The 14,196-nt window shown below is 52.0% G+C and overlaps 1 non-coding gene across 1 annotated transcript; it reads left to right on the top strand.

Annotated features, from left to right (window-relative positions):
• Nucleotides 1-13,803: 13,803 nt before the first annotated feature.
• LOC114111108 (small nucleolar RNA SNORA70) lies at nucleotides 13,804-13,938 on the top strand. The gene has a single exon (XR_003587233.1). It is a non-coding gene; the product is annotated as a small nucleolar RNA SNORA70 (small nucleolar RNA).
• The last annotated feature ends 258 nt before the right edge of the window (nucleotides 13,939-14,196 follow it).

The following is a 14,196-nucleotide window of genomic DNA, read 5'->3' as shown; positions in this document are numbered from 1 at the left end:
CTGCCCAACCCAGGGACTGAACCCAGGTCTCCTGCTTGACAGGCATATTCTTTATCACTGAGCGACCTGGAAAGCCCCTAGTTACTAGGTTACTGGTTTATTATAAAAGGATGTAACTCAGGAACAGCCGGATGGAGGAGGTGCTGAGGGTCAGGTGTGGTGAAGGGCACATCCACTCCCTTTCCGGGTACCACTCTCCCCACATCATGATGCGTTTCACCATCCTGGCCACTCTCTAACTCAGTCCTTGGGGTTCTTATGGAGGCCTCATCACACAGGCACCATTGATTCAATTATCGGCCACTGGCGATCAATTCAAGCTTCAGCTCCTCTCCCCTCCCCAGAGGTCGGGGTGGGACTGAAAGGTCCAACCCTCCAGTCACGTGATTCGTTCCCCTGGCAACCTGTCCTCATCTTATGGGGGCATCCCCAAAATCATGTCCTTAACATAATAAAAGGCATTTTTAAGGCTCTCATCTCTAGGAAATTCCAAGGGTTTTAGGAACTCCTGCTAGAACCAGGACAAAGACTATATACGTCTTATTGTAAATCAGAGTATCAGCCCTGCAAGACAATTAACACGCACAAAGTCACCTGATCATGTTGACTAGTTTAACAACCTCTTCAGTTCAGTTCAGTTCAGTTCAGTTCAGTTGCTCAGTCGTGTCCAACTCTCTGAGACCCCATGGACTGCAGCACACCAGGCCTCCCTGTCCATCACCAACTCCTGGAGCTTGCTCAAACCCATGTCCACTGAGTCGGTGATGCCATCCAACCATCTCATCTGTCATCCCCTTTTCTTCCCACCTTCAACAGCCCCTTCAATGGCAGTAAAGAGTCTTTACCCTTCTTCCTTTCCATGCATCTCCTACGTGGACCCCAGGCTCCCTTCCAGAAAGAGCTGCTTTTCCTCAAGTCCACACTTGGCTTGCCAGGGCCAGTCCCTGTGAGCTCAGCACCAGACCTCCTACCCTGGCACTGGGGGTCAAGCCGACTGGGCGGGAAGGGCCCTGGGCTTTGGGGCATCTGACCCTGACTTAGCATCATGGCTCGTCCTGGTCCCGCTGTGGGGCTGCATCACCTCTGGGGGTCTCCTTTTCCATAATGGTAAGACGGACAGCGGTGCTGAAGTCACCTGGTCTGGGCTCTGAGCTCTTCTGCCTGAAACACCCAGCAGGGGCTGTGGAGCGGAGGGTGGTCAGCACCTTCCAGCTCTGAGCTTCTTGGGAACAGAAATTACATGTCCTGTTCTCTGCTCTTCCCCAGAATCTCCTGGTCCGGAGCGAGAAGTTCAGTGAATCTGACTGACTGACCCACGCCCTTTCGGTCTTTTCTAGCATTTCCTGCCTGATTCTGAGAAGTGGAAGCATGCACCTTCCAGAATGGTCCTGCTGCTCACTGGTCCTGCTGCCAGAGGCAGAATTGCTGGGAGGAGCCCCTTGGAGTGGCCAGGGCACCTCCAAGAGACCAGAAGGAGAGAGGCTTCTGGGGGAGATGAGTGGGGGGGCACACAAGAAGCACTGAACAGGGATGGTTTCCTGGGAGTTTGGGGAGTTCTGAGAGCAGCATGCAATAAATGAAGAAAAAGGAATTGAATCTTTGGGAAAACGAGGCTAAAGAGGCCCAGGAGTGTAGAGGAAAGTCCAGATCGTTTCAAACAGAAGTGAAAACAGCACTAAATTCAGGCTAAGACAGCTCTGGTGCCTGTTCCAGTCATTTCTGAGAGGGGGTATTCATAGTGCTGCCCCCAACCCCCCTCCAGTGTTTCCTGGTTCCTGCTGGAGTGTCTGAAGGGGCCGGTGTGTCCCCCAGAAGTGCCAAAACGTGAGGGATGGATGGGCTCGTGGATGGGGTGCGGCTGGTTACACAGGACCAGCCTGTGAGCGAGAAGCTTCCAGACTGCTCAGAGCTTCTCTGAGACACGCTCTGTCCCTCCACAAATATTATTTTTGAGCAGGAAGGCCTTTGGCAAGCACCGATCTGCAACACAAGTTCTGTTGCAGGGAGAGTTGAAGGCTTTAGTCTGGGGGTACTAAACTCCAAACTTGTAGTAAAGTCGGAAACAGCCCCCTGTCTTGGAAGGCACGTGCAGACTCTTGAGGATTGACTTCCTACTTGGCATCAGCCCTGGCTGAACTCGTGAAGGAACAACGGTCACCCCAGGGAAGCCCTTCTTCCTCTGCCCTCCCCTTTCCTTTCCCTGCCCCGTCCCACCTCCTCCCCTCTCCCACGGCCCCCACTTTTCTGCACGTTCGTATTTCTATCCATCTTCAAAAAGGATCTGAAGCCTGGCCTGACTCAGGTTTAAGTGACTGATAACAGCTTATCTCCATGAGTTTGGAATATGGGCCACAGCTTTCAGCTAAGGAAGGGAAGTGTGGGTGGTATTTTATTTTATATTGTGGGTGGTATTTTAATCAGACTCTGACGCTGAAGCCCTGATCCTTTCAAAGATGAGACGGTGAAGCGGGTGGAGTTGGCTGCTCTCTCTGTTGGTCCCACTGTCATATGACCAACAATCAAGAAGAGATTTAGTGATTCTTCAGTCTTGGGTTCCAAGATGAGGATTGTTTGATCAGCCTGGGGGACCCCTGTCACAACATACCTTGGTCATTTGAAAAGGATGATCCAAGAGCCAGACTTTGAGAAAAAACAACCTAGTTCTGCATTTGACTGGTGAGGATCAAGCATGGGGGCGATGGTGGGCAGAGAATGTCAGCTGCCATGTTAGCAAACAATGGATGTTGCGGCCATCAAGCCATCAGCCACTGCAGCTGCCCCCCACTGACCCTCTGCCCTGCACCCTGAGGGGATTTAGGATGCAGAAAAATAAGATAGGTCTACATCTAAGGGATCATTTCAATGAGTTTAAACTTTTGCATTTTCCCATGCAGAGAAAAGCGTGAAATTTATTACGTGAGGTGCTCGATTTCCTTTAATCTTTTGATAGTCCAACTACCTGATTTTATTTTTTTGCTAAATCTCCACTATATCCTGGCTCCTCCCTTACCTCTTCATGCTTTATTTCACTGAATAAAACACGGCTCTCCATTTTCCGGTTGTGCCTTTTTCTTCAGGTGACAGTTCCCTCCTGCCCCTTGCTTCAGTGCCAGGGCAGGTCCCGGGGTGGGTCACAACAGCAGCTGCTTCAGCCAAACCCCCAGCACCTGCCACTCAGCGATTCTTAAGGGTTTCAAATCATGGATGTCTTTTATTTTAAAGGGCTATCCAAGGAGAAAGTGAAGCACAACCGTCTGCCAGCCAGCCTGCAGGGGACAAGCCCAGGTCCAAGCTGGTCCCTGCGGAGTCCACCCATGGGGCACAGAAAGGACCAAATTATCTGCCCTGACATCGAGGGGCTCTGCACACCTGCCCCCTGGGACTCCTGCCCACCACCTGCCCAGATCTAAAGTGACTTTGATCAGCCAGGTTCCTCCGCAAGCCCCCAGCTTCTTCTCAAGAGCTTTGAGCTTCTCTGGCTGGACAAGAATTTCCTTCTCAGGCAGGTCCCACATAAAAACCAAAGCTCCCATAGCCAGGTCCTATTTGAGAAGGGAACTCTTTCTTAGTCCAGAGGGAGAGAGTCAGGGCTGGAAAATAGACACTGCCTTCCACAAGTTCATATCAAGTAGCCAGAAGCGGCATTAACCTATTATTTGAATATAAAGCCCCAATCTTTTCATGGCTCTGAAATAGCCCTATTCTCTGCCTACCTACAGGAAGGCTCTCTGCAAGAAAACTGGCCTGGAGGAAGGGAGAAGGGACCCCCCACCATGAGACACCAGTGTGCTGGGCAGGAGGTTACTGTTGACCTCTCCTCATGACCTGCATGGCGTTAGGAGAGCAGGGAATCCCTCTCTCTTGCCTTCCTCACCCCGTCCTTTCTTCTTTGTAGTTTTACGCCTTCTTCTAGTGGGAAATCCACACGTCTGCCAACAAGAGGTCTGGGTGCGTATGAGAATGGCTCCCACATCACCTGCAAGTTTTTGCACTTAATTCCCCAACGTGTTTTCGAGAGAAGTGGCATTATCCTCAGCCTCTGGATTAGGAGACTAAGGCTTGGGACAGTTCACCATCAGCATGTCCAAGGTCACCAGGCTGGTTGGCAGGAAGGGGTGGAATTTGAGCCCGAACTTGCGAACTGCAATGCTTCTCTTCTCCCAAGGAGATCGCAGCCCAGCGGCTGGTCTGTAAGAATAAAATATCTCTGCACCACGGCGACTGCCTCATTTGCCAAAGAGAGGGATGACACACTCATTGCATCTTTGCAGGCCGGGGAGGCTGTTTAGGAAGTTAACCAAGGAGGGGAGGGGGAACAGAGAAGAACCAAAACACCCTAAGGAATGAGGAGTGAGGGGCCAGAGAATCTCTCTGGGGCACAGAGTAGGTGCTCAAGGTACACATGTCAACCAGATGGCTGAAATTCTAAAGCCAATGGGATCAAAGTCTATGAAGCTGATGGGAAGAAGAGACAGAAGACTTTCTGGAACACCCAGTTTAGGGACCTTCCTGGAAGAAGTATCAGTTCAGTTCTGTCGCTCAGTCGTGTCCAACTCTTTGCGAACCCATGAATCGCAGCACGCCAGGCCTCCCTGTCCATCACCAACTCCCGGAGTTCCCTCAGACTCGCGTCCATCGAGTCCGTGATGCCATCCAGCCATTTCATCCTCTGTCGTCCCCTTCTCCTCCTGCCCCCAATCCCTCCCAGCCTCAGAGTCTTTTCCAATGAGTCAACTCTTCCCATGAGGTGGCCAAAGTACTGGAGTTTCAGCTTTAGCATCATTCCTTCCAAAGAAATCCCAGGGTTGATCTCCTTTAGAATGGACTGGTTGGATCTCCTTGCAGTCCAAGGGACTCTCAAGAGTCTTCTCCAACACCACAGTTCAAAAGCATCAAAAAGTTTTGCTATTTCAAAGGTAGTCAGTTTAGGGAGGAAAATAAATTTGCATGTTGTGACTCCATAAAAAAATAACCAGGGCCAACATCTCCTGCCTTGGAGGCCAAGGTCAAATAGAAGAACCAGAACCTTCCCTCTTCCCCAGTCACCACCTGACCCTACGGCCTCCCCCCGACTCCAGGGGCTGAGTGAGCCGCCTGCCCAAGCTTGAATTCTAAATCCAATCTTAACTGCATGAAGTTTCCATCTCTTCCCTCTTCAGCTTGGGCACATTCTGTTTTCCGCTTTGAGGGAGTCACCAGCTTGATAGACTACAGGAAACCTGCCTGAATTTTACATCCAATTTATAGGCTTCTGGCTCTAAGAGTGTCTGAGGCATCCATGGTGAAGGCTGCTAAATGGGCCATGTAATCCACTTGGAGATGGCGCGTCCTGGTCTTTGCACGTCGGTGTGTGCCTTCCTTCTGGCTTCTGTTTGTACTGGGGAACGGAGCAGGGACACAATTTTGGTGACTTGTATGCGTGTGACTAATCTGCCAGGAGAGAAGGACCTTCTTTCTGAGTCCTGGTGGCCGTGGCTTCTTGCAGCTTTCTGCAGCCTCTGGCTCCTCGCCTCGGGCTTTGAGTCTGGCCTCCAAAGGCAGGGCAGGACTTTGTGATACCAGGTCCTGACTCTGACCTCACACCTTCTTGGGAAGAATCACTAGCCTTTGCGGACTGCTCTGTGACCTTTTAGAAGGATTGAAGGTCTCAGTGCACACGGGGGTTCCTCTGTCCGCTTGGCCCTCCCGCCACCCTGGCAGGCAATCCTGATTAATCTCCTCCTCTGGTCTGCAGCTGGCAGCCCCTTTCCCCATTCAGAGGGCACATTTTCCCGGCCTTTTCACTAAATCTTCACTGCATTGCCTGGGCTGCCTCCTCTTGCTCAGTTGAGGCAAAGGATTTGAAGCTGATCACCACCACACATACACCACCATCCTCCTTCTGCCTCCAGACATGGCTTCATCTTTGCCCTCCATCCTCAAGGTCCGGGTCAGCATGCCCTGCTGGACCCACCAGGAGAAGATCCTCCTTCCCCTTTGAGTATCACAGCATGTAGAGCTTTGGACAGTCGCTCGATGCATATTATATCTTGGCAGCCAGGAGCCCGGTGGTAAACAGATGCCACACTGAAGTTGGGTAATTTCATAATATTCATGACTATTTAATACAGGAATTTCTACAAAGGTGTGGGAAGAGGGTAGGAGAGGCGTGAAAGTATGGATTCCCCAGCGCTGGCATCCGGGGATGTCTTATCCACCTCTGTGCTTGAAGGAGTGAGGGCAGGTCAGTACCAGGACCAGCCGGGCTGGACCTTTGTTAGAGGGAAGTGTTCAGTTTGCAGAGACCTCTTGGGATGAACATGGGAAAGCAAATGTCCTGATCTAAAAACAGGAGGGAAGGGGGCATGGCACAACTTAAAAAAAAAAATGACATAGCCCAGTGATATGAAGACACTGATTAGAATCAAATAGGTCTAAGGCAGTAGACGAGTTAGCTTCCCTAGACCTTGAGCCTCAGTCCAGGCTCAGTGTAATACCTCGGCAAGCTAAATGACACATCCACAGACGTCATGCGAAGTTCCAAGGGTCAAAAGAGGGCAGCGGCCCAATTTCTGGAACTCTCCACTCCATCCCCCAAAATAGCTGGAATACTCCTCCCACTCATTAGCCTATGAAGTTACCCACGCCTATAAAAATGGACGACCCCAAATCCTGCAGCTTCTTGCCTTCCAAGATGGTCCATATTCTGTCCGTGATGTGCGTTTCTCTCTAAATACATTCACTTCTGACACATCCCTTTGTCTCTCACTGAATTTTTTCTGCAATGAGACATCAAGAACCTGAGCTTTCTGAAGTCCTGAAACCAGGTTTGTGATTTCGTTGGAAGATCATCGGTTCAAGTCCCGGTCTGGGTTACACAGCTTCAGTCTTACTGCCCTCCTTCCTCCCAACCACCGTTGAATCCATCCGGAATCGAGAGGACATGAGCCTGCTGTGTGGTTCAAGAAGTAGGTCCTTGACTGTGCCTCCCGAGCCAAGATCAGTTTTGTGGGTCTACTGTCCTCAAGGCTAGAATAAAAAGCTTTGCTCAGGTCAGTGCTTAGCAGGTTATGGTCTAGGGCCAGGTCTAACCACTCCCTGCTTTTGTAAATAAGGGTTGCCTGGAACACAGCCACGCCCCATTTCCCCATATTCTCTATGGCAGCTTTCTGACTATAGAACAGAACTGAGTAGTCCCAGATAGAGACCAGGCCACCCCCAAACCCAAAACACTGACTACCTGGATGTTGACAGAAATGTTTGGTGAGTTCTCACTGGATGCGTTCCAAGGCCCCTCTGGTTGTAGGGATCGGTGGTGAAGTGTCATGCTTTAGATGGCTTAGCATCTCACATGTCTACACCATGGTGGGGGTATGTGGATGCCCCCTGACCTGCCTGGAGGCTGCCTGCAGCCGGTCTCCATGGCCCCCCAGCCCTGCCTCAGGGGCTACGGCCAAGGAGACAGGCGGTGGCAGGTGGGTAGGTTGTAAGTGCTACTCACCCATCAGGCTCCCCCAGGCAAGCTCAGTGGAGAAGGGATGGAGTCGAGGTGACTAGCCAACATGGGCTGTCTCCAGCAAGATGGGAAATCGCACCTCGGCCCAACTTTATGGGCTGCCTCTGCTGTCTCACCACCCCCCTCCCCATCCCCTGCCACCCCCCACCCCCTTCTTCCCCACTCCCTGACATCCCTTCCAGAATCAACTGTTTGCACTCAAACCTTTGTCATAGGCTGCCTTGTGGGAAACCCAGATGAAGACTCGCTATCTGTGGCCCGGATATGCAGGTAGTTAATATACACGTTGTTCTCATCGGCAGTCATGTGTCTTCCATTACGGACCATATTCTAATCCAAACAATGACGTTGGAAATTTTGGCTAATTTAGGGGAACGAAAGCTTGCTGCCAAGAGAGTGGCCTAGGAGATAGGGCTGAGTTCTGTGAACCGGGGTATCTTGGGGACCTCAGTTCCCTTATCTGTATGGTTAGAGGGCTGCATGGCATGATTTGCCCAATATCTGAATGTTCCCAGCACCATGAAATCGGATCCAAGTTGTCTTGCTAATCTGGTGGCGGTAAGGAAAAGCAGACATTTTCACAGTCTGCACTGCCGAGGTGTTTCGTGATAAGGGCTTGTTTTTTGTCCTTTTCTAATGTAGCAGTGGGGGATGGGGAGGTAGTCCCTAGTGAGGGAAGACCAAGATGCAGAATTAACTACCTTGACCTCATTCTCTGGCAAATCCTCCTGTTCCCTATCGTCACCCCCTTGCCTCCCACTCCTGATCTCACCTCTCCATCCTTCTGGTACCCAGCTTATAACATCATGGTGAGCAAAGAGCAGAAAAATAATGGGTTTAATCCTATGTGCTTTGGCTTCTGAAAGTAGGAAGATTTAGCAAAGTCTGTCTAGAAAGATTTTTAAAACTTCTTGGTCACCTGGGATGTGACTTCTATCTTTATAAATTATACCCCTGGAGAAGGAAATGGCAACCCATTCCAGTATTTTTGCCTGAAGAGTCCCATGGAAAGAGGAGCCTGGCCGGCTACAGGCCACGGGGTCGCAACAGTAAGACACAACTTAGTGATTAAACCACCACCTCCAAATCATACCCTTTACCCTAGACTCAAAGAGTTGGAAGGAAATGTCTATTCACAATAAAAGCATCATAAATAAGACAGGTATAACAAATATCATCGCTATCATAAATATCAGAGGTAAATATTTATTAAGAACCTGTTGTGTACCCCTAAGAACAGGGAATACATGGTGAGTAATCGGTCAGAGACCACAGTCCCTGGGTAAATAATCTCTCTAATAAGTACAGCATTGCACAGGATGACACGTGCTGTGCAGACAAGGTACTGGTAGGCGTGACCTGTGTGGCGGGTGCCTGATGCCCCTTGGGGCAGGTGGGGCGGGCTCTCCTGAGGTCTGGGAGGGGCGGGTATATATCAAGTGTGCTGGATCCTGGGACAGACGCGTGAGTAGAGGAAGGGGAGGCCAGGGTGGCCCAGGCACAGAGGCCAAGGAGAGTGTATAGGAGATGGAGCTGGAGACGCAGAGGGACAGGAGCGATCGTCCATGCACACATCCATCACTCTAACGCATTAATCAGTTCACTCACTCACGCATTCCCTCACTCACTCATCCAGCAAATGCATATCAAATCCCTCCCACGTCTGGGCGCTCTTGTGCGCTCTGCAGCTACAGTGATAAACAACACAAAGTTCTTGACTTTAAGAAGCTGACATCTTTCTGGAGAAGACAGATCATGAGAAGGAAAATGAATACATATATAATATAATTCAGGTGGGGGTAAGTGCTGGGAAGAAAAAGAAGACCGAGGAAGCTTAGAGGGAGCCGTGGATGTGGCAGTGGGGAGATGATTTCAGGCCCTTTTGGTCCCTTGAAGGTGCTGGACCTTCTCCAAAGAGCAGCCCTGGCCTCCCAGTCACCTTGTTAAGCCAAGAAGAGCAGAGAGCAAAGCCTCTACTCATTCTGGCCAAACAGAAATGACCTAGGAAGAGCAGGATTGTAATCTTCCAGTTTAAGGCATTTTTGCATGTTTATTTGCCATCCTAGAAAATGCAAGACCTTGGTGAGAGGAAACACCCCAGGGAGCAGGTTTGGGGTTCAGATTCCCCAGAGTGAGGGATGAACTTGAAGGCCCTGCCCTGGCTGGATGCAGAGAACTTCAGCCACCCTCTTCAGATAAACGGATAATCAGGAGGCGAAGGGGCTGTGGCTGACGGGCCTGACAAGCTGGCAATTTCCTTGCAGCGGGTTCTCAGGCTGGAGGCCACTAGGAAGGGGTGTCAGGAGAGGGCACTTCTGGGCGCTAGAGGGGAGAGAGGGCCCCAGGGCCGTTTTGAGTCAGACCCCTGCTGACTTGACATGTCTGTGTCCCCACCGAGCCCAATGCACGGGTCTGAGTCTGTCCCTGGCCACAGAAACTCCTTTCTCCACACCCTGGCACTTGGAAAAGCACCCCAGAGTCTTGCAGGGGAGCATGTGGTCCCTGTCGCCCCTGGAGATGCCCTGGAGTCCAGTTCCCATGAAAAGATGTGAGTCTGTGTGCACATGCCTCACGCACATGTGTTCATGGGTGTAACGGATCACAGGCCAGCTCCAGAGAAGAGCAGAACCCAGCGCCTTTCCCACGGAGCTCACGGTGTGGACGGGGCCACGGACCGTCCTGGTACAGGGCAAGTCTGAGATGCTTGGAGCGCGATGCACTCAGTTTGGTGGGTTGGGGGCCGTCAGGGAAGGGCTTCTGGAGTGTGACCAACAGACATCTGACACAGAAGGCAGGTGTGTGTGTGTGCGCGCGTGTGTGTGTAAAACAGAGAGAGAGACCGAGAAAGAGAGAACTCTCAAATGTAGAAGCTGCCTTCGGGGTCACGTGACGCCAGATAAAGCTCAGCTTACAGATGAGCCTTGTATGCCCTGCGTATTATTATGCCACTGCTGGTATGCAGTTTGCATTTATTAAAATGTATCTTTTAAATTGTTGGTAAATCATTTAGAGCTGTTCTTCTTACTTCTTCTTTCTCACCGATAGGCTCCGTGGTCTGAGTTACTATGCCCGTGGACACAGGACACAAAGACACACAGACCCAAGGGCGAGGTTGAAGGTGACAGCTACTCACTCCAGAGTCTCTGGGCGGGCCTGTGGTCATAGCCCTGGGCATTGATGCGAAATCAAGATCATTCAACATCATTCGATTTGTGTGCCTTTAAGGAAAGGTTAATTGGCAAAAACAAACGTACTGGATAAGTTCTTTTTTTTTTTTTTTTTTCTGATCACTTTGCTGAGATTTTAGTGGAAAGTCTTGTGAGTCAAAGTGGCTTTCGGGGGAAAAGGTGGTAGGACTTGAGAGAAAAGTGGCTTCTGGGGCAGAGGGGTCCTCTGGGTACCCTGTCCCTTTGCTTTCCACTGATAACTTTGTAGGGAATACGAACGACTCTCCTGCCTGAATTGGGAAAGGGGAGTGGGTGGGGGCAGGTGGGGATGAAAAGAAAAAAATGTAGGGACTCGGGCACACCCAGTGGAGGTGAATGTCAGTGGTACACCCAGGCGTCTGCCTTCCTGAGCCCTCTGGTTAGAGCCTTAGTGGGCTCTGCTGAACTACTCACCTGCTCGGCGCAGAGCACATCCTCCGAAGAGGGGTAACCAACATGCCCCGGGAAAGATGGGACAGCCCCACCTCTGCCCGCAGAGGGAGAGTTCCATGCGCTGATTTTCACTTGCCCAGGGCTCAGGGCACAGCCCCAGGTTCCCCTCCACACAGGCTGGGGACCTGTCCAGGCGGGTGGCGGGATGAGAAAGCCTCCCTCCCAGACGCCGCAGTCCTGGTGACCCGTGGAACCGTGGTGCCACCTGATGGCCAAGACAGGGAACAAGCTGGGGACTTGGGAGGGACAGGCCGGGACGGTCCCAGCCGGGGCCCCAGCTCTGGTGGGCACTGTGACTTGGCAGGCCTGACCTTGTGATCTCACACTTCTCAACCTGCGGGCCACAGGGCTGGGGCTCCCGGGCTCCAGAAAATATCTGAGGTACCCACTCTGTGCTGGCTTCAGTAGCGTTGTTAGAGTCAGGGAGTGTGTGTTTTGGGAGTGGTTCATCAAAGCAGAGGCTAAAAAGACTGGGCCCCAGTGAGTCTACACAACCTGAGGAGACAAGATTAACCCAGAAAACAGATGCCTAGATGTTGCAGTTGATCGTGGGTGGGCTGGAGAGGGGAAAGCGTGCCCAGGGGCACTCAGAGGGGCAGTGAGTCCAGGGGCAGGAGGGGGGAGGAACTGGACCCAGTGGTATCGTGGGGGAGGGGGAGGTGACCCACCACCCTAAAGGAGCCAACTATGTTTCCCGCCTCCTCCCTAGGCTGAATGGTCCAGCTCTTTCAGACGGTCTTCCTGGCCTCACACACTGTCCTGGGATGCCTTTGAAGGACGCTCTAGGGGAAACCATGGCTTCTGTGGCCCTGTTTGTAGGTTAAGGTCCTGAGTAGGCTGAGGGTGCAGGTGAGGTTGGCGCAGATAGGGGTGAGGTGAGGATGTAAGGGAAGGAGCCCTAGGCCAGCTGAGCTCCGGTCCCCGGGAGTCAGTGGTCCTGAGGATTCCATACTGTGGGATGCGGTGGGGACCATGTGGGGGTGCAGGAGGAGCTGGAGGACTTCCTTCCCTTCTCTGAAGCCCCTTCTTCTTCCCCCAGCCCCCATCCTCCTTTCTCTCTTCCTCTCTCTTTCAAATCTCCTTCTTTACTTCTTTCCTTTATTTCTGTAAAACTTCTGTGTTGGGCAAGCTCTTGAATTGGGGGAAACAAATCAAGTTTAAACTCCTTAAAAACTAGCCAGGCTTTCAACTATTGGGAGCAGTGATTACTTCCTTCTGGGAAAAAAAAAAAGAAAAAAAGAATTGCTAGCACCAGTCACCTGGAAGGGAATTTTGGCTGCCTTGGGCAGGATTTACACCCGGCAGGTTATCAGCACCATTGATAGTGATTCCTCCTTTCCTGGAGATGAAGGACACAGAAGGAGAGGGAGAGACAACCTTCAGGAGTTGATATATATGCCCTGCAGGTGGAGAATTCCACGCACTGAGCTTGACTTGACTTGCTTGACTGGGATGGACAGGCAGGGGAGAGGCGTGGAGGGGAGCTGCTCTGAAGATGGGTCTTTTTCCTATGGTCCACGTGCGAGCCATGAGGACCTGTTCTAGGTTGCCTCCAAGGGGACATTTTGATGTTGCGTGGTGCCCAAAGAAGGGAGCCCAAGCTGAAAGCAGAGCAGTCTGAGGGTGGAGAGTAGGGTCCACATTTGAGTGGTTCCCTTTGAAGGACCCCAGTTTGGGGAATCTCCAGAGGACCCCTGGGACCCCCATCGGAGGGTCAGCTTTCACTAACTGCTAGGCTGGAGAGCAGGAGAGCTTGCCCTCAGATGAAACTGTTCTCCGGCTCAACTCTTCTCCCTGATTCCATCCCCTCCAAACCTGGCAGGACTCAAAATCCCAGCCAGTGAATTGCGACGAGGGAGTCATGAGCCGAGAAGGACAGCAGAAGGGGCTTCACCTCCCAGAGCCTGGCTGCCCACCAGCCAGAGGAGGCCCCTTCCTCAGGAACCCCCAACCCGCCCTCTCCCTGGGTCCTGGTCATCCGTCAGTCCCTGGACCCTTCCCAGAGCCACAGGAGGAGGCATGTAACTCAGATATATCCAAAAGACTTTTTTTTTTTTCTGCCAGGAACTGGCATTTTCATTTAGACATCAGGACTAGAAGTCAGCTGGAGATGGCTCATTATGGTGTCTGCAACACCATGGAAACCCTGTGCAGTGCCGTCTCTGGAAATTCTCCAAATACACCCTTGGGTCTATCCCTCTGATTGCCCCACTGGTCAGATGCTTTTCTCTTCAGTCCAACGACTTCTCCTGGTTCAGGTTGTTAACACAGACCTTTAAGGCTTACAATTGAATTCTGAGAAATGGCTCCATCACCGTGATATCTTCACCAGTTTCCTTTTGTGTCTTTTCTGCATTGCTTGCATTCTTTGGATATCAAAGAGAGCTTTGCAAAGGCTCCAGAGACAGGCAGGCAGCCCCCTTGACCAGGAGCACACATGGCAACCAGAGCTCCGGGGCTGGAAGAGACCTGAGAGGCCGTCCTGTCCTCCCCCCATTCTACAGGAGAGGAGACTGAGGCCCCGCGCTGCGGGCTTGCGTGTTTCCGAGCAGCGCCCGTGGCTAATCCTGGGCACTGTCCTGCGTACCAAGCGAAAGAACCTCAGTCTGTGCCAGAAGGTGTACGCGGCGTTAAGACCTTCCAAGGAGTTTACGGCCAATGAAGCCCTGCTGTGCTCTTTTCCTCGTGGGGGCCCAGTGTGCAATGGCTGCAGAGAGCAGCCTCCTTGGCAGTGCGTGCATCCCGTTGCCTGCACGGCTGGCCCTAAGAGACCTGGAGACAGCCCTGCCTGGTGGGCATCCATGACTGGCACGCTGTCCCCAGTCCAGGCTCCATTCAGGTGTGTGTGGTGCCTCTGAAAAGCCTCAGGGCAGAGGCCAGGGTCCACACTGGCCAAGTCCTAATATCCATCCACACCAGGCTGTAGAACAAAGAACATGTGACTGAGGCCCCCTGCATGGCCAAGTTCAAGTTCCCTGGCCGCCAGAAGATCCACACCTCCAAGAGGTGGGGGTTTACAAGGTCGAATGAGGATGAATTTGA

The sequence above is a fragment of the Ovis aries genome, chromosome 26, assembly GCF_016772045.2.
Source record: "Ovis aries strain OAR_USU_Benz2616 breed Rambouillet chromosome 26, ARS-UI_Ramb_v3.0, whole genome shotgun sequence".
Taxonomy (NCBI): Eukaryota; Metazoa; Chordata; class Mammalia; order Artiodactyla; family Bovidae; genus Ovis; species Ovis aries.
The sequence above is the reverse complement of the archived record's forward strand: the minus strand, read 5'-3'. Positions and strand labels throughout refer to the sequence as shown.